The sequence below is a fragment of the Cibotium barometz genome, chromosome 48 (genome assembly GCF_041138505.1).
Source record: "Cibotium barometz isolate CiBa-2024 chromosome 48, ASM4113850v1, whole genome shotgun sequence".
NCBI lineage: Eukaryota > Viridiplantae > Streptophyta > Polypodiopsida > Cyatheales > Cibotiaceae > Cibotium > Cibotium barometz.
This window is the reverse complement of record NC_141093.1, coordinates 19,323,372-19,344,109: the sequence shown is the minus strand read 5'-3', so window position 1 is coordinate 19,344,109 and position 20,738 is coordinate 19,323,372. Positions and strand designations below refer to the sequence as shown.

General features: G+C 41.2%; 1 pseudogene; it reads right to left on the bottom strand.

The window, feature by feature from the left end:
* Positions 1 to 10,788: 10,788 nt before the first annotated feature.
* Positions 10,789 to 13,178, bottom strand: LOC147610920 (beta-amylase 1, chloroplastic pseudogene; annotated as a pseudogene).
* Positions 13,179 to 20,738: the final 7,560 nt, after the last annotated feature.

Genomic DNA, 20,738 nt, shown 5'->3' with positions numbered 1-20,738 from the left:
CTGCACATACCATATGTGTATTAGACTATAGAGCCTTAAACAAGATTACGGTAAAGAATAGGTATCCCATCCCCAGAGTTGATGACTTATTGGGATAAATTGAGAGGGGATATGAAATTTAGCAAGATTGACCTTAAGTGTGGCTATATCAAGTAAGAATGGACAAGGAGGATGTGTTTAAGACTACATTCAAGACTCAATCCAGTCATTATAGGTTTTTTGTAATGCCCTTTGGACTTACCAATGCTCCTGTGACTTTTAGGCACATGATGAACCACATATTCCTCAAATATGTCTATTTTTGTGATTGTTTGTTTCTTGCATACATTTCTAGATCTCCTAAAGAAGGCTAAACAATTCCATTGGACTAATAGACATGATTCCATTGTACCAAATAGACATGATTCCATTGTACCAAATAGACATGATTCCATTGGACCAAAAGTCATGATAGATCTTTTCAAGATTTGAAAGAAGCTCTTATTCATGCCCCTGTGTTACAACTTCTTGACTTTACTAGACCATTCTTTGTAGTTGTGATCGATGTCAGTGGATATAGGGTTGGGGCAGTCCTCATGCCCTTTTCTTATGAGAGCCACAAGCTGAGACAATTAGAGTAGTGCAACTATAGTACATATATGACAAGGAATTGATTATTGTAGTAATGCTCTTAGGCTTTGAAACATTATCTTATGGGTCTCAAATTCCTAATCAAGACTAATAAATAGAGTATTAGACACACTTTCTCAACCCTTGATTTCAGATATACACATCAACGAATGGATGTCTTTTATTTAGAGTTTTCAGCCACAATGATATAATATCAACCTAGCAAGGAGTTATTTGACACCATAAAGGATTTGTATGAGCAAGATTTGGATTTTTCGGAGTCTTAGAACTCAATGAAACATAAAATATAGATTCCTACTCATATAATGAAGGATATATTTTCTTCTAAAAAAATACTATATCTCACATAACCATTTAGATAGCTTATTTTAAAGGAGATGCATCAACCTCCATACATGGGTCATAGAGGGGTATCCTCTACATTACATTCTATGGATAGAGAGTTTTATTGGCCTAAAATGAAAAAGGATGTAGCTAGATTTATTGTCGAGTGCATGACTTGTCAAAAGATCAAGAGGTGCAAAGGCAAGACTCAAGGCCATTGATGTCATTACCCATTGCCAATGAACCATGGGAGCATATATCAATGGACTTCCCTCTCTGAATCTTAATGACATGGTTTGGACTATAGTAAACCTCTTTTGTAAATAAGCCTAGGTTATTAAAGACATGATTTGGAATATAGTGAGCCTATTTAGTAAACAAGCCTCGTTTTTGCATGGTTTATTCCATACAAAAAGGCATTGACATCTCAACAAGCCGCACACTTGTTTATCAAGAAAATCTTTGTACATCATGGATTACCGTTGTGAGGCTGGAAAAACAAACCAAAAAAACATGTATATTTGTGTTGTTTGTGTATCAAACAATAATGGTTGGTTTGTACTTAGGGTAGGCATTATAGCATGTTTGATCTTCAGAGAGAGAGTAGAGGGGGTTGTGCTTGAAATGCATTATTACATTTTGCATTTTTATAGCATTATGGTGGATGCATTGTGTGGGAATGTCATAGCTCAAGAGATGATGATGTATCTTGTCAAGAGCTCTCCATGATTGATATGTTTTGAACCCAATAGTAGCACATTGGTAATGATACCTAGGCTGGTAAACTTTGACAATGGTTGCTTGAGAAGACTGGGTGCAGTGGTTCATCATTTCAAGAGTTTATCATCACAAAGGCTACTTTTTGTGGCTTATTCTAAGAAGAGACAAGGTTTGGTGATGGTGGCCGAGGTTGGGTAACACTAAGGCATGACCAATATTTTGATTGGCTGCTAGAGTGATAGCAAGGTAGTTTTTTATCATGTATATAAAGGTATTGTACAAAATCATTTAAAGGGTTTTCACCAAGGTATCTAATACCTTAGTGGCCACCATTGGATATAAAAACAACACATCAAGATTGATGCAGCCGTGTGAATAAGTTGGCAGAAGAACTAGTCATCAGAATCATCTCGACCATCGAGACGAAGTGAGCTCGACAGAATTAGCAGTCGCATGGGAGCATGGCATGAAGTTGGTGAGGGTTGTCTTTCTGAGTTGTATAGCAAGCACGTGAAGAAGTCGACACGCAAATGGCAAGGGAAGACTCAACTGTCAAGGAAGATTCTAAGGCTTGGGTTGCATAAACAGGTGAGCTTTTGGAGGACCCCACTATGTACAAGCACATAGTGGGTAGCTTGATCTACATCAACATTATTAGGCCAGACTGAGCTATGTTGTTAGACTTGTGAGTTAGTTTACGTAGGCCTTTGAAAGCCACACTTAGATGTGGCTAGATGGATTCTCAAGTACATAAAGTCTACAATTGATTATGGACTTTTTTATAAGGCTAGCAAAAAGATACAGCTACATGGGTACACACAGATGCTGATTGGGTTGGTTGTGTCATATCTACTAGCTTTATGTTTTCTTTTAAGACTGCTGTTGGAATTGGAGTGGTAAGAAATAGCCGACAATTACCTTATCCAGTATAGAGGTAGAGTACATATGCAGTATAGAGGTAGAGTACATATCCAGTATATAGAGGTAGAGTACAAGGGTGCTGCTATGGCAGCGTGTGAGGTAGCTTGGCTTCAAAAGCTACTTGATGTGCCCATGTTGATTAGGGCCATTGTCATTTATTATGGTGCTTATCATACTAGGATAAAGTATATTGAAGTGTATTATCACTTGTGAGGGAGAAGGTCTTAGCAAGTGATGTAGATTTGGTATATGTCAGCAAAAACAGAGACATGTAGCTAAGATCTTTACGAAGGCACTGGGTACAGAGAATCTCTACATGTTTAGGAGCTTACTTAGAGTGAAATGTGTGGAGTAGAGCTTGAGGAGGAGTGTTGAGATATTGGTCTCAACTAACATAGTAAACATTGATGACCCACCCTAGGTGATAGCATCCACACTTGCACGGTTGGTGAGATTATGGTTGATATTATGCCGCCAGTGGATGACATGCTATGTGATGGCCACATTTGGATTACTAGAGTATGGCATAGTTATAGTGCCATCTCATAGTTGGGTTCACACTATGGACCTACCTTGTATAATTTTAGGAGGAGAGTACTTTCCCTTATAGTATGTATTCTTATCTTTATTATATAATAGATTGAGAGAAGAAGAAGATAGAAGAAAACTCAGCCATCCATCTCTCTATTAGGTCTTTCTCTCTCTTATGTGTGTGTGTTTTCTTGCAAGGATTTCAAGCTCTCCCTCTCCCCTACATTCACTTTATAAGACCACCTCTAAGTGAGTACAAGTGAAGCTAGTATAAATATTGCATGAGGGACAGTAGGCCTCAAAATCTTCTCATCCTTGGAAGTTCAAGTCTCAATAAGTTCTCTTTTATAAGGAAATTCTCAACTTTGGAGAGACTTATCCACCTGAATGATTGAGAACTTAAGAGCCCACACTCTTGAACCTGAAGAGGAGGAGGATGAGCTATGCCACACTGAGTGCTCTTCTTCCATACCCATGACAAAATGAAAGCCAAAAGTGCCCATGAACAAGCTGGAACACTTAATACGATGAAATGAAAGCTAAAAGTGCCCACACGAACAAGCTGGAACACTTAATACAATGAAATGAATGTCGTGTTACCTACTATCACTTATAAAGGAATGATGGTCTTTGAAATCTTAGATATTGGTGCTGGTGATTATGCTAGTGTCAACATAATCATCAAGGATTTCTAGGAGGCTTGTGGAAGCCCACATCTTGTAGGCACAAGCCTCTTGGTTAAGCTTGCCAAAATGGAAACACAACTAAACCTTTTGGCATCCTTTAGCTTATAAATTTAAGACCTTTGGGCTAAGTTTCCACCACACATTTGTGGTGATGGATTTTCAAAGAAGATGGTCATACACCATAATCCTCGGAAAACCTTATATGAGAGACACAAGGTTGGTTCACAATTGGGAAAGTAATCACATATACGTACGTAAGGGTAACCAGTCCTTGGAGGGATAATAAATTTGAAAATAAAGAAGCCTCATCCCATGGGTTGAGGCATTCTTGCCAATGAATTTGTGATACAACCACTTAGACCACATCTATTGATATCTATAATGTTGGATGGTGAAGATGAGGACCAAGAATATGATGCCCTCCAAGCATGCTAACTTCAAGGATTGATATCTATAGAGCTTATAAGAATATGTTGGATGGTAAAGATGAGGAACAAGAATATGAGCCCCTCCCAGAGCATGCAAACCAAATTTAGGTTTTCGTGATGACCATGAATACTCCTCCATACAAGCTTGGGACAAAGTTTGCATGATTAGACGGTGCCAAAATCATACCTTGTTTGTTCTCGCCACATTTGAAATAGAACCATTGATCAAACCTGCTTGTCTTGAGATAGAATTCCCTTTAAAATACCATGTAGCCAGTCTTGGCCCACCTTGTTGACACTAGGGCTAGTCATAACATGTTTCCTTAGGAGATGTGGACCTCATTAGGCCACCCAACACTTGCACCATCCTCAACAACCATTACCACGATAAACAATTCCTAATCTATGAGACCATCGGTGGTTTTGAAGTTGAATTTTATTTTAAAACTAAACCTACATCATTTTACAAATTTTATGTGACCCCCCATAGGTAGAATGAAAGAGAGAATCATCCTTGGGAGGGGATTGATTGTAGCCCACTGATTGTGTAGTCTATTGGCAGAAAAGAACTATAACACTCAAGCTTCCGTATCTATACCCTTAGTGGATGAGGACGCCCTACACCTATCAACATCCTTCACTTACAAGCCATCACCTCAGGTAACCTAACACTCAACACTCCTCTTGCCTCGCCATGTTGACCACCTCCTCAAAAAATTATGGAGATCAAATATAGCGAGGATGAAGGCCACCCCCCAAACCTTAACCTCAACAACAACAACCCTTCAGGGAGGTCATGGGTTCCCAAGAGTACCTTGGCTAGATGAGGGAAGCATGATGTCCAAGCAAAGATATGGCAGTAGAGCAGCAGCAGCCACCAGAAGCCTACCCATGAGTGGAGATCTGTTAACACAATAGAGTTTTACCCCCAACCCCTGAGCACCATTGGATCCCCTTGTCAAGATGTTAGAAGCTTAAGGCTTCTATACGACCCTTCTATTTTGAAAATATTGGGGGAAGAGAGAGAGCTTGAGCTCTTGTAAGCACACACACACACACAATAATGGAGAAGACACATAGTGATGGAAGGCTAAAATATTCTTCTACTTGTTGCTCTTAAAAGAGGTCTACGAAAGATAAGTGAAAAAACAAATATAAGTACTAGAGTACTATGTATAAGCATTTCATAATGTGAACATGCTAAGTAGGTGAGCTGGCAAGGTAAGTATGCCATAACTCGGTTGGACTATGTGTAGTCCGGCTGTAGAATTACTTGCGAGGATACGTCGTGTTGAGGCTACCAAAATGCATAAGTGGTGTAAAGGTGGAATGGTCACCCATCAATGTCAGCTCGTGTTAAGATTGACATCTCAACACTCCCCCTCAAGCTCAACTCCATCTCCAAGACTCCAAGCATAGTGTAGAATTTGTGAAGATTCTCTTCTCCTAAGGCCTTGGTGAAAATGTTAGCTACCTACTCCTATGTGCTGACATACACAAGATCAACATCTCCTGCCACATGATCTTCTCGTCGAAGTCATAGAGGAACCCAGTATATGTGTTTGGTCTACACATGAAACACTGGGTTCCTAGCCAAGTGTATGCTACAAAGGTTATAGATGACAACCTGCATGTCCACATATGCAGCCCTAAATCTCAAAGTAGCTTACCTCACAACGCCTCTATACTCTATCTCTATAGTTGACAAGGCGGTTGTTGGCTGTTTGTGCTCCACGTAATAGTACTACTCCCAACAAAGGAAAACATAAACCTGCTAGTAGATCTTCTATCCAAGATGCTACCAACCCACCAGTGTATCTATACACCTGCAATCGTATACCAGCCTCATAAAAGAGGCCATATTCCACTGTAGACCTCACACTATCCAAATGTGGCTTCTTAGGAGCCTGCATAAATTAGATCTCCAACCCAACTGTGTGGTTCATGTCTGGCTTGGTGATCGTCATGTAGATCAAGCTGCCCACTATCTTCCTGCACATAGTGGCATTCTCCAGAATCTCACCTATGTTTGCACTCAGCTTGCCATTCTAATCCAATAGTACAAAAATTACAACCAACAATACCATATATTTGGACAACATCATGTCCAATGCATACTATCCCTCAGACGTCCTATGATGACCTCAATGGCAAGAAAGTATCTTAGCTTACCCAAATCCTTCATGTCAAACTTCTTCTTAAGGAGACCCTTTACATTCTGAACTTTCTTACCACCCCAACAATCAAGTCATCCACATAGATGGTGATGACCACCACAAACCCCTTATCACTCTTTGCACATAGAGTGAATGACTAGCATCTACCATATGAAAGCCAATAGTGATAAGATACTGTGAAATCTTATCATGCCATGCTCGTGGTGCCTGCTTCAAGCCATACAAGGCTTTACGTAGCCTGCACACATAATTTAGGTGACTTAAATCCTCATAACTAGGTGGCTAGTCCAAATATACTTCTTCTTGTTGTTGCTTCTCACGATGCAAGAACATGTTCTTAACATCCATCTGATGTAAAACCCAAACTTTTGACACATCCACACCACTACAATAATAGCTCTCACGTTTTGCCATCTTGGTAACAACGGGGCTAAATATCTCCTCATAATCAATGTTGTAGGTATGAGCATAGCTCTCACGTTTTGCCATCTTGGCAATAACGGGGCTAAATATCTCCTCATAATCAATGTTGTAGGTATGAGCATAACCTTTGGGTGGCAACCAATCTCACCTTGTACAACATGCTAATGCTTTCATCTGAGTTATACTTCACTTTGTAGATCCACTTACATCCAATATCCTTTTTACCCTGAGGTAAAGACACCAATTCCCATGTCTTATTTGCATCCAATACAGCCATTTGTTCATCCATGGCTTTCTCCCAATGTACATGCCCAACAACATTCTCAAAACATGTGGGTTCAACCTCTTGCTGCACAACCTTTGCCATATATTCATAATGGTGAGCTACATAACCATCATAGTTAATTCTTAAACAAGGTTTTTGACCCTACTCGACATGCATGTTCTTGGGATCTATCCTTGGTGTCCTTGTGGTTGCCTTAGTCTTCCTTGCACCAGCTGTCCTAATAGCTAGAATTCTAAACTCCTCATCAAGGCTTTGCTATGATCTACTAAACTCTCCATCAACTTATGAATGCCCTTCTGAAATGTCAGGCATACTGACTCATCAACCTTCTCTTTACCTTTATGTGATGCACTTGCTGAGCCTGCAAGATTGATTTTCTAACACAGCCTACCATTCCATGCTCTATCAATAGATCCATTGCTCTAGAGGACTCTCTCGATCCATTCATCAGTGACTGTGATTACTGACCTATATTCTACACAACCATCTGCTCTTGTGTATCATCTAATCGAGTCTTTTACAGTAGTATACCAATTGCTCATCTCATCATCAAGGACAATCCTTGCTCACCCTCATCTCATGTGTGACAGGATTATAACATGTGTACCCCTTTTTCTTAAGGGAGTAACTAATGAACATTTTAGCCTTTAGATCCAACTTAATGTGTAACTCATCAGGAATGTGTACATATGCAATGCATCCAAACACTTTCATGTGTGAAAAATATGGTTTTCTGCCAGTATACTGCTCCTTTGGAGTCACTGTGTATACACATAAATGCACACACACACTTGCACACATACGCACAACACACACAGATATACACATGCACGTGCACGTGTACGTGCATGCACACACTCGTGTGCAATCATACACACATGCACGTATGCACACACAAGTATTCGTGCATACGCACACACGTACACACACATGCACATACTTACACACGTGCACCCACACACACAAGCATATAGATACACACCCACACTCTTGCGCACGTGCACATACACGCACACGCACACAGAGATATACACATGCATACACATTGACGCATGCACACACACACACACACACGGGGCAATACACAATTGCACGTACATGTACACAAAGTTGACACACAGTCACATACAATCGACACATACACAGTCTGAGCGTGAGGGCAGCATGAGCCGCCTTCATTAAGGCTTTACGACTTGATGGTGCACTCACATAGACGTGCACACACACTATCGACACATAAAAGCACATATAGTGGCACGCACGTGCACGGATGAAGTTGGTATGCACACAATTGACACACGTATACACATGCAACTCCACGTGTATGCAAGCGCGCGCGCGCACACACACACACACACACACACATGTACACTATTTAAGTGCAAGGGTCTATACCTGTAGTAGCACGCGAGAGAGTGTGTGTGTATGTGAAGGTGCACGTGTGGGTGTATATGTGTGTGTGAGAGAGGGTGCACGTGTATGTGTGTATGTGTGTGAGAGAGAGATGTGTGAACCCACACACATGTACACATACATATTTATAGTAGAGTTCATCCTAACAAAACCTTATGAGTGTATTCACACATATACTCAACTCATATTCAAATATAAGCTCACAAGTTGGTACATAGGACAATTGAAATATTATCTCAAGGTGATTGCTAAGTTTTATTTTTATACGTGGGTCCACGACTTGCATGCTCCCTCTTGCCACATGCTCTCTCTTCTGAAGGTGGCACAACCACTCCAAAAGCAATGTGAGAAACTAAACCCATACCTACCACGTGGCAGGTTCTCTCTCTTCTGAAGGTGGCACAACCACTCGAGAAGCAATGCGGGAAACTAAACCCATACCTACCACGTGGCAAGTTTGGGAGCTTCTCTCCGACCACGTGGCACATGATAGCAATGTAATACCAAGAGGGTAGCGTGCAGCCGCATCAAACCGTATGTCAAGTACTAGTACTAATAGTGTGTATTGACCTTGTTACCATAAGTGTGTGCACCCCTAGCACTTCTTACTAACCCCCTAACTCATTTACCACTACTAAATTTGCATGTGTCTCACAAATCCTCCCCTTAGAAGTGGATGCAATCCTTGCATAAGTGCATATAGAAAGTTTCGCCAAGAATGCAAGTAGTGGCATGGCTAACCAAGCAAAGGATAAGAGTTGCAAGGTCAGTTGCAGCAAGTTGTGAATTCCAATAGATTACTAAAAATCATTGAGGCTCAATAGGTGAGGTTACGATGGTAGGCAAGGGTCGTTGGAGCAGGTATGGTTTTTTATTTTTAAAAGGTGGGGACGTCGTGGACTTAGGTTTCAAGGATGTTTTGAGGGGCGTATGCATGTGGAGCACGCGGACGCTCTAGAGTTTTCTAGGGTCGCCCTTCTCTCTCTTTCTCTCTTCAATCGACTCTGGTAATTCTCCCTTCTCTCGGAGTTGTGAGGACAGTTCGAGAGAGTGAACTTGTGAAGAAAAAGCCAGAAAGAGACAAGCAGAGTTCCCAGACGATGCAAAGAGAGAGGTGATGCCGCCTGAACACCACCCACTATTTAAGAGTTTAAAGAGAGAGAGAGAGAGAGAGAGTGAGCTTGTCTCTCGAACTCTCCTCACAAGGAGATGTGACCCCTCTCACTCTCTCTCACTCTCCTCACATGACCTCTCGCTGTCGAAATCTGCTTGGTCGTCTGCATCACCTGCTTGGTCGTCTGCATCACGACCGAGCGACCTGTTGGTCTGTATCTTCCTTGGCCGCACGATCCAAACCTTAGCATATACTGAGGTTCAGCTGCAGCCACACCTAAAACTTAGCATATGGGATTAATAAATTAATGTACGTCTAGTCTGAGTTATGAAATGGATGAAGATCAATTTAACAAATTAATGACCCAATTATCAGTCTTGATTTGTTATATAAGAACCAGCCGAACAAGATCAGAAATTTTAAATACAGACAGACAGCATAATTCTCAAGTCACATACAACCGGCCATTTCGTGTCTAAACTTTTCACTGACAGACAAAACTCCACATACAAACAGCCACTTCAACTGCTACTTCAAGAATAGACTTTTCACTATGTTTGCCAATCTGGACAGGCGCTCAAGGTAACGGATGACAATGGCGTGGCGTTGGGACAAGGGTTTGTGATGAGTGCTCACATTAGAGATAAGATTATAGGGGTCGGAACCTTTCCCTAGTATGACGTCCTCCATATCTTCCCAGCTATTTACCGAGTCTAATGAAACCAGTGTACCAAAATACCAAAAAGAGTTGTAATTCAAAATGAAGCAAAAAAATACAAGAGATTTGAGGAATATATATATATATATATTTAGACACATGAACGCTTCTAAAGAAATGATTTTACTTAGAATTAATTGGATTTTCGTTGCTGTTGATGTGGAAAGTCTTAATTGTATGCTCCATGAAGACTCAAGGTCTTCAATTTCAGGTCCTCTTGCAGAGGTGGTCCTTTGTTTCCTGGGATTATTATGAAACCCGACTGCAAGCTAGAAACAGGACTTCTTTGAAGAGCTTTGAGACAACGTATTGTTGAAGGGTTGCGTTATATGATGTGGCAAATAACTGTGGCAGAACTGTACAAAAGAGGGTAGCTCCTTATTTCATCCAACAAAAATCTGTGAGCCTCTTTGGTGTTTAGGCCAACGCAGCTGCAGCTTCTTGAACAAGTGGTCGTGTTGCATGGACAAGCTCAGATGCTTTGTGCTCTTCATCCCATTCACTAGAAGTCTTTCCCTCTGCCATTTGCCTCACAAAACGCACAAACAATCGCCAATTATCACCCTGAAACAAACTTTGACTCATCCTCAGGAAGGTGAAAGCACACATTGGTTCATAGGTGGCCCCATGCGGATCGTCATGGAACATCAATCTTGAATTTTTGACCACCTGCCTGTGTGCTCCATCGTCAAAGCGAGGCAATGCATTCTCTCCAGCAACGGGCACTTCTGCTTTCCTTGCCGCCAAAACCACTTGCTTAATCAAATTCTCAGGAGAACAGCGAGCTTCAGCTGGCTGCTCAAAGTCTTTCATCTCAATGCAAGTGAAGTTCAAAACAACACCATGCCTACCAAACATTTTAGCGATTGGCAGATACCCATCCCGGAAACGAGTATTATAATAGCCAGCCGTCAGTTCAGCAGGATGGGAGCGTGAGCCATAATGCCAGTGGATACCAGCAACTTTTCCTGAAAGTTTAACCCCACTGGCTCTGAAAATACCCTCTGCAGAAGTCAGTATCCTCTCTCCATGCGCAAGCAACAAGTTGGAGTACCACTCTAAGAAGAATGCTCCGTAGGGTGAATTCCATCCTCCTTCCCTTCTGAAAAATCAGTATCCTCTGGCCAATTATTGTAGTATACATAAACTTTGTACCTAAGAAAATGAGGACTTTTGACTATCTAATGCTTAATCAAATTATGTAACTATATTTCCAACTTTGAATATGATGTTCCAACAAAAGAACTTGAAACGAAATTCCTTGATTTACTAGGAGAGATTAGCCACTAAAGGTAAACAAATGCCTGTTTTTTTACTGTTTACAGGGTGCCTGAGTGGACAAAACTGGGCACCCTGATCTTGCAACCACCCATGATTGACCCGAGTTTGTAGGTATGCTGTAACCCTAAGAGCTGCTATGTTGAGACTTCAACAATAAATATCATTTGGTTGCAACAAAGAGAAAAAGAGTGGGTAGAATGTTTACTTTAGATGTACGCATGCTTGAGGTGAAAACAACTATGTTTGCATAACGTGCAAGTGTTGTGGCCGACATAGATATTTGGCACAAACGTATTGGTCATGTGAATGAGCAGCAATTGCTCACACCATCCAAATGTGGTTTATGAGGAACTTTCATAAATTGGCTCTCCAACCCAACTATGTAGTTCAAGTCTGGCATGGTGATCGTCATGTAGATCAAGATACCCCTATACATAGTGGGATTCTCCAACATTTCACTTGTATTCACACTCAGCTTGCCATTCTGATCCAGTGATATAGAAATGGGCTTACAACCATCCATACCATATTTGGACAACATGTCCAATGCATACTGTCTTTGTGATAGCCATATGCCCTCAGGCATCTTGATGACCTCAATGCCAAGAAAATATCTCAGCTCACCCAAATCCTTCATGTCAAACTTCTTCTTGAGGAGACCCTTCACATGCTCAACTTCCTGCTCATTGTCACCCCCAACAATCAAGTCATCCACATAAATGGTAATGATAACAATCCCCTTATCACTCTTTTGCATATAGATTGAATGATCTGCATATGCCATATGAAAGCCAATGGTGACAAGATACTCTACGATTTTGTCATGCCATGCTCTTGGCACCTATTTCAGACCATATAAGGCTTTATGCAGCCTGCACACATAATCTGAGTGACTAGGTGGCTAGTCCAGATACACTTTTTCTTGTAACTCACCATGCAAGAATGGATTCTTTACATGATGTAAGACCCAACCTTTTAATGCAGCCCCACTGTAATTACATCTCTCACGGTGTTGCCATCTGGGCAATGGGGCTGAATGTCTCCTCATAATCAATGCAGTAGGTTTGAGCATAACCTTTAGCTGGCCAATCTGGATTTGTACCATTCGAGCAAGTAAGATGGCAAAGTGCGTTATGATAGGTTGGGCATGAAACCATGTTACGGACGGGAATCCAGGTCCTCCACACTCCACCGATCGCTCTGACCGTCAGTGCCCTCCGATGGCTTCGACCGTTGTCAACGTTGGTGCCCTTCGACCCCTCCGACCACCAGTGCCCTCCGACGGCTCCGACCTTCATCACCGATCGGTGCCCTCTGACGGATCCGACCGTCACATCACCACCGGTGCCTTCCGACGGCTTCGACCGGCATCACATCCAGTGCCCTCCGACCACTCTGAGACCGTCGGTGTGCTCCGACCACTGGTACCCTCCGACGGCTCCAACCGCCATCACCGCCCAGTGCCCTCCGACCATCACCACTGTTGGTGCCCTCCGACCATCGTCAGTGTCGGTGCCCTCCGACATCTCCGACGTGCTTGGCCAACTCCAATGGCACTCAAGGAGGCAACACCCTTCTCTCTTTCCGGAGGGATGGCGAGATCCTCTTGAGCACCATCTTCCTTTTCTCGGCAGAATATCTTCTCTCTAGATCTTCCCTGTACACTACATGATGAGGGTTGGGACTTCGAGGAGGAGGACGCCTGAGGAGGAGATAAGGGGAGCACTCTCTCGGCACACGAGGGGATATATAGACACACACTCTTAGAGATAGACACCCTCTTGTAGGACATACATTGTAGCACATTCTTTGTGTTGGAGCACATTCTCTGTGTTGTAGCACATTCTCTGTGTTGGAGCACAGTCTCTTTTGTATCATTCTTGTCTATAGTTTGGTATACAGTGTTGCACTCTTGTGGTGTTTTGTCTATCGCTCTGTGTGAGTGTGGTCAATGGTGGGTGTGGTGCACCTTATAGAGCTAATATGATAGAGAAAAAAGAAATCCAATGTTAGATAAAAGAACTTTTAGAGAGAGGTTTGATTAGATGTAGTAGCTCAACTTATGGTGCTCCTGTACTTTTGGTCAAGAAAAATAACTGCACATACCATATGTGTATTAGACTATAGAGCCTTAAACAAGATTACGGTAAAGAATAGGTATCCCATCCCCAGAGTTGATGACTTATTGGGATAAATTGAGAGGGGATATGAAATTTAGCAAGATTGACCTTAAGTGTGGCTATATCAAGTAAGAATGGACAAGGAGGATGTGTTTAAGACTACATTCAAGACTCAATCCAGTCATTATAGGTTTTTTGTAATGCCCTTTGGACTTACCAATGCTCCTGTGACTTTTAGGCACATGATGAACCACATATTCCTCAAATATGTCTATTTTTGTGATTGTTTGTTTCTTGCATACATTTCTAGATCTCCTAAAGAAGGCTAAACAATTCCATTGGACTAATAGACATGATTCCATTGTACCAAATAGACATGATTCCATTGTACCAAATAGACATGATTCCATTGGACCAAAAGTCATGATAGATCTTTTCAAGATTTGAAAGAAGCTCTTATTCATGCCCCTGTGTTACAACTTCTTGACTTTACTAGACCATTCTTTGTAGTTGTGATCGATGTCAGTGGATATAGGGTTGGGGCAGTCCTCATGCCCTTTTCTTATGAGAGCCACAAGCTGAGACAATTAGAGTAGTGCAACTATAGTACATATATGACAAGGAATTGATTATTGTAGTAATGCTCTTAGGCTTTGAAACATTATCTTATGGGTCTCAAATTCCTAATCAAGACTAATAAATAGAGTATTAGACACACTTTCTCAACCCTTGATTTCAGATATACACATCAACGAATGGATGTCTTTTATTTAGAGTTTTCAGCCACAATGATATAATATCAACCTAGCAAGGAGTTATTTGACACCATAAAGGATTTGTATGAGCAAGATTTGGATTTTTCGGAGTCTTAGAACTCAATGAAACATAAAATATAGATTCCTACTCATATAATGAAGGATATATTTTCTTCTAAAAAAATATTATATCTCACAGATAACCATTTAGATAGCTTATTTTAAAGGAGATGCATCAACCTCCATACATGGGTCATAGAGGGGTATCCTCTACATTACATTCTATGGATAGAGAGTTTTATTGGCCTAAAATGAAAAAGGATGTAGCTAGATTTATTGTCGAGTGCATGACTTGTCAAAAGATCAAGAGGTGCAAAGGCAAGACTCAAGGCCATTGATGTCATTACCCATTGCCAATGAACCATGGGAGCATATATCAATGGACTTCCCTCTGTGAATCCTAATGACATGGTTTGGACTATAGTAAACCTCTTTTGTAAATAAGCCTAGGTTATTAAAGACATGATTTGGAATATAGTGAGCCTATTTAGTAAACAAGCCTCGTTTTTGCATGGTTTATTCCATACAAAAAGGCATTGACATCTCAACAAGCCGCACACTTGTTTATCAAGAAAATCTTTGTACATCATGGATTACCGTTGTGAGGCTGGAAAAACAAACCAAAAAAACATGTATATTTGTGTTGTTTGTGTATCAAACAATAATTGTTGGTTTGTACTTAGGGTAGGCATTATAGCATGTTTGATCTTCAGAGAGAGAGTAGAGGGGGTTGTGCTTGAAATGCATTATTACATTTTGCATTTTTATAGCATTATGCTGGATGCATTGTGTGGGAATGTCATAGCTCAAGAGATGATGATGTATCTTGTCAAGAGCTCTCCATGATTGATATGTTTTGAACCCAATAGTAGCACATTGGTAATGATACCTAGGCTGGTAAACTTTGACAATGGTTGCTTGAGAAGACTGGGTGCAGTGGTTCATCATTTCAAGAGTTTATCATCACAAAGGCTATTTTTTGTGGCTTATTCTAAGAAGAGACAAGGTTTGGTGATGGTGGCCGAGGTTGGGTAACACTAAGGCATGACCAATATTTTGATTGGCTGCTAGAGTGATAGCAAGGTAGTTTTTTATCATGTATATAAAGGTATTGTACAAAATCATTTAAAGGGTTTTCACCAAGGTATCTAATACCTTAGTGGCCACCATTGGATATAAAAACAACACATCAAGATTGATGCAGCCGTGTGAATAAGTTGGCAGACGAACTAGTCATCAGAATCATCTCGACCATCGAGACGAAGTGAGCTCGACAGAATTAGCAGTCGCATGGGAGCATGGCATGAAGTTGGTGAGGGTTGTCTTTCTGAGTTGTATAGCAAGCACGTGAAGAAGTCGACACGCAAATGGCAAGGGAAGACTCAACTGTCAAGGAAGATTCTAAGGCTTGGGTTGCATAAACAGGTGAGCTTTTGGAGGACCCCACTATGTACAAGCACATAGTGGGTAGCTTGATCTACATCAACATTATTAGGCCAGACTGAGCTATGTTGTTAGACTTGTGAGTTAGTTTACGTAGGCCTTTGGAAGCCACACTTAGATGTGGCTAGATGGATTCTCAAGTACATAAAGTCTACAATTGATTATGGACTTTTTTATAAGGCTAGCAAAAAGATACAGCTACATGGGTACACACAGATGCTGATTGGGTTGGTTGTGTCATATCTACTAGCTTTATGTTTTCTTTTAAGACTGCTGTTGGAATTGGAGTGGTAAGAAATAGCCGACAATTACCTTATCCAGTATAGAGGTAGAGTACATATGCAGTATAGAGGTAGAGTACATATCCAGTATATAGAGGTAGAGTACAAGGGTGCTGCTATGGCAGCGTGTGAGGTAGCTTGGCTTCAAAAGCTACTTGATGTGCCCATGTTGATTAGGGCCATTGTCATTTATTATGGTGCTTATCATACTAGGATAAAGTATATTGAAGTGTATTATCACTTGTGAGGGAGAAGGTCTTAGCAAGTGATGTAGATTTGGTATATGTCAGCAAAAACAGAGACATGTAGCTAAGATCTTTACGAAGGCACTGGGTACAGAGAATCTCTACATGTTTAGGAGCTTACTTAGAGTGAAATGTGTGGAGTAGAGCTTGAGGAGGAGTGTTGAGATATTGGTCTCAACTAACATAGTAAACATTGATGACCCACCCTAGGTGATAGCATCCACACTTGCACGGTTGGTGAGATTATGGTTGATATTATGCCTCCAGTGGATGACATGCTATGTGATGGCCACATTTGGATTACTAGAGTATGGCATAGTTATAGTGCCATCTCATAGTTGGGTTCACACTATGGACCTACCTTGTATAATTTTAGGAGGAGAGTACTTTCCCTTATAGTATGTATTCTTATCTTTATTATATAATAGATTGAGAGAAGAAGAAGATAGAAGAAAACTCAGCCATCCATCTCTCTATTAGGTCTTTCTCTCTCTTATGTGTGTGTGTTTTCTTGCAAGGATTTCAAGCTCTCCCTCTCCCCTACATTCACTTTATAAGACCACCTCTAAGTGAGTACAAGTGAAGCTAGTATAAATATTGCATGAGGGACAGTAGGCCTCAAAATCTTCTCATCCTTGGAAGTTCAAGTCTCAATAAGTTCTCTTTTATAAGGAAATTCTCAACTTTGGAGAGACTTATCCACCTGAATGATTGAGAACTTAAGAGCCCACACTCTTGAACCTGAAGAGGAGGAGGATGAGCTATGCCACACTGAGTGCTCTTCTTCCATACCCATGACAAAATGAAAGCCAAAAGTGCCCATGAACAAGCTGGAACACTTAATACGATGAAATGAAAGCTAAAAGTGCCCACACGAACAAGCTGGAACACTTAATACAATGAAATGAATGTCGTGTTACCTACTATCACTTATAAAGGAATGATGGTCTTTGAAATCTTAGATATTGGTGCTGGTGATTATGCTAGTGTCAACATAATCATCAAGGATTTCTAGGAGGCTTGTGGAAGCCCACATCTTGTAGGCACAAGCCTCTTGGTTAAGCTTGCCAAAATGGAAACACAACTAAACCTTTTGGCATCCTTTAGCTTATAAATTTAAGACCTTTGGGCTAAGTTTCCACCACACATTTGTGGTGATGGATTTTCAAAGAAGATGGTCATACACCATAATCCTCGGAAAACCTTATATGAGAGACACAAGGTTGGTTCACAATTGGGAAAGTAATCACATATACGTACGTAAGGGTAACCAGTCCTTGGAGGGATAATAAATTTGAAAATAAAGAAGCCTCATCCCATGGGTTGAGGCATTCTTGCCAATGAATTTGTGATACAACCACTTAGACCACATCTATTGATATCTATAATGTTGGATGGTGAAGATGAGGACCAAGAATATGATGCCCTCCAAGCATGCTAACTTCAAGGATTGATATCTATAGAGCTTATAAGAATATGTTGGATGGTAAAGATGAGGAACAAGAATATGAGCCCCTCCCAGAGCATGCAAACCAAATTTAGGTTTTCGTGATGACCATGAATACTCCTCCATACAAGCTTGGGACAAAGTTTGCATGATTAGACGGTGCCAAAATCATACCTTGTTTGTTCTCGCCACATTTGAAATAGAACCATTGATCAAACCTGCTTGTCTTGAGATAGAATTCCCTTTAAAATACCATGTAGCCAGTCTTGGCCCACCTTGTTGACACTAGGGCTAGTCATAACATGTTTCCTTAGGAGATGTGGACCTCATTAGGCCACCCAACACTTGCACCATCCTCAACAACCATTACCACGATAAACAATTCCTAATCTATGAGACCATCGGTGGTTTTGAAGTTGAATTTTATTTTAAAACTAAACCTACATCATTTTACAAATTTTATGTGACCCCCCATAGGTAGAATGAAAGAGAGAATCATCATTGGGAGGGGATTGATTGTAGCCCACTGATTGTGTAGTCTATTGGCAGAAAAGAACTATAACACTCAAGCTTCCGTATCTATACCCTTAGTGGATGAGGACGCCCTACACCTATCAACATCCTTCACTTACAAGCCATCACCTCAAGTAACCTAACACTCAACACTCCTCTTGCCTCGCCATGTTGACCACCTCCTCAAAAAATTATGGAGATCAAATATAGCGAGGATGAAGGCCACCCCCCAAACCTTAACCTCAACAACAACAACCCTTCAGGGAGGTCATGGGTTCCCAAGAGTACCTTGGCTAGATGAGGGAAGCATGATGTCCAAGCAAAGATATGGCAGTAGAGCAGCAGCAGCCACCAGAAGCCTACCCATGAGTGGAGATCTGTTAACACAATAGAGTTTTACCCCCAACCCCTGAGCAGCACCATTGGATCCCCTTGTCAAGATGTTAGAAGCTTAAGGCTTCTATACGACCCTTCTATTTTGAAAATATTGGGGGAAGAGAGAGAGCTTGAGCTCTTGTAAGCACACACACACACACAATAATGGAGAAGACACATAGTGATGGAAGGCTAAAATATTCTTCTACTTGTTGCTCTTAAAAGAGGTCTACGAAAGATAAGTGAAAAAACAAATATAAGTACTAGAGTACTATGTATAAGCATTTCATAATGTGAACATGCTAAGTAGGTGAGCTGGCAAGGTAAGTATGCCATAACTCGGTTGGACTATGTGTAGTCCGGCTGTAGAATTACTTGCGAGGATACGTCGTGTTGAGGCTACCAAAATGCATAAGTGGTGTAAAGGTGGAATGGTCACCCATCAATGTCAGCTCGTGTTAAGATTGACATCTCAACACTCCCCCTCAAGCTCAACTCCATCTCCAAGACTCCAAGCATAGTGTAGAATTTGTGAAGATTCTCTTCTCCTAAGGCCTTGGTGAAAATGTTAGCTACCTACTCCTATGTGCTGACATACACAAGATCAACATCTCCTGCCACATGATCTTCTCGTCGAAGTCATAGAGGAACCCAGTATATGTGTTTGGTCTACACATGAAACACTGGGTTCCTAGCCAAGTGTATGCTACAAAGGTTATAGATGACAACCTGCATGTCCACATATGCAGCCCTAAATCTCAAAGTAGCTTACCTCACAACGCCTCTATACTCTATCTCTATAGTTGACAAGGCGGTTGTTGGCTGTTTGTGCTCCACGTAATAGTACTACTCCCAACAAAGGAAAACATAAACCTGCTAGTAGATCTTCTATCCAAGATGCTACCAACCCACCAGTGTATCTATACACCTGCAATCGTATACCAGCCTCATAAAAGAGGCCATATTCCACTGTAGACCTCACACTATCCAAATGTGGCTTCTTAGGAGCCTGCATAAATTAGATCTCCAACCCAACTGTGTGGTTCATGTCTGGCTTGGTGATCGTCATGTAGATCAAGCTGCCCACTATCTTCCTGCACATAGTGGCATTCTCCAGAATCTCACCTATGTTTGCACTCAGCTTGCCATTCTAATCCAATAGTACAAAAATTACAACCAACAATACCATATATTTGGACAACATCATGTCCAATGCATACTATCCCTCAGACGTCCTATGATGACCTCAATGGCAAGAAAGTATCTTAGCTTACCCAAATCCTTCATGTCAAACTTCTTCTTAAGGAGACCCTTTACATTCTGAACTTTCTTACCACCCCAACAATCAAGTCATCCACATAGATGGTGATGACCACCACAAACCCCTTATCACTCTTTGCACATAGAGTGAATGACTAGCATCTACCATATGAAAGCCAATAGTGATAAGATACTGTGAAATCTTATCATGCCATGCTCGTGGTGCCTGCTTCAAGCCATACAAGGCTTTACGTAGCCTGCACACATAATTTAGGTGACTTAAATCCTCATAACTAGGTGGCTAGTCCAAATATACTTCTTCTTGTTGTTGCTTCTCACGATGCAAGAACATGTTCTTAACATCCATCTGATGTAAAACCCAAACTTTTGACACATCCACACCACTACAATAATAGCTCTCACGTTTTGCCATCTTGGTAACAACGGGGCTAAATATCTCCTCATAATCAATGTTGTAGGTATGAGCATAGCTCTCACGTTTTGCCATCTTGGCAATAACGGGGCTAAATATCTCCTCATAATCAATGTTGTAGGTATGAGCATAACCTTTGGGTGGCAACCAATCT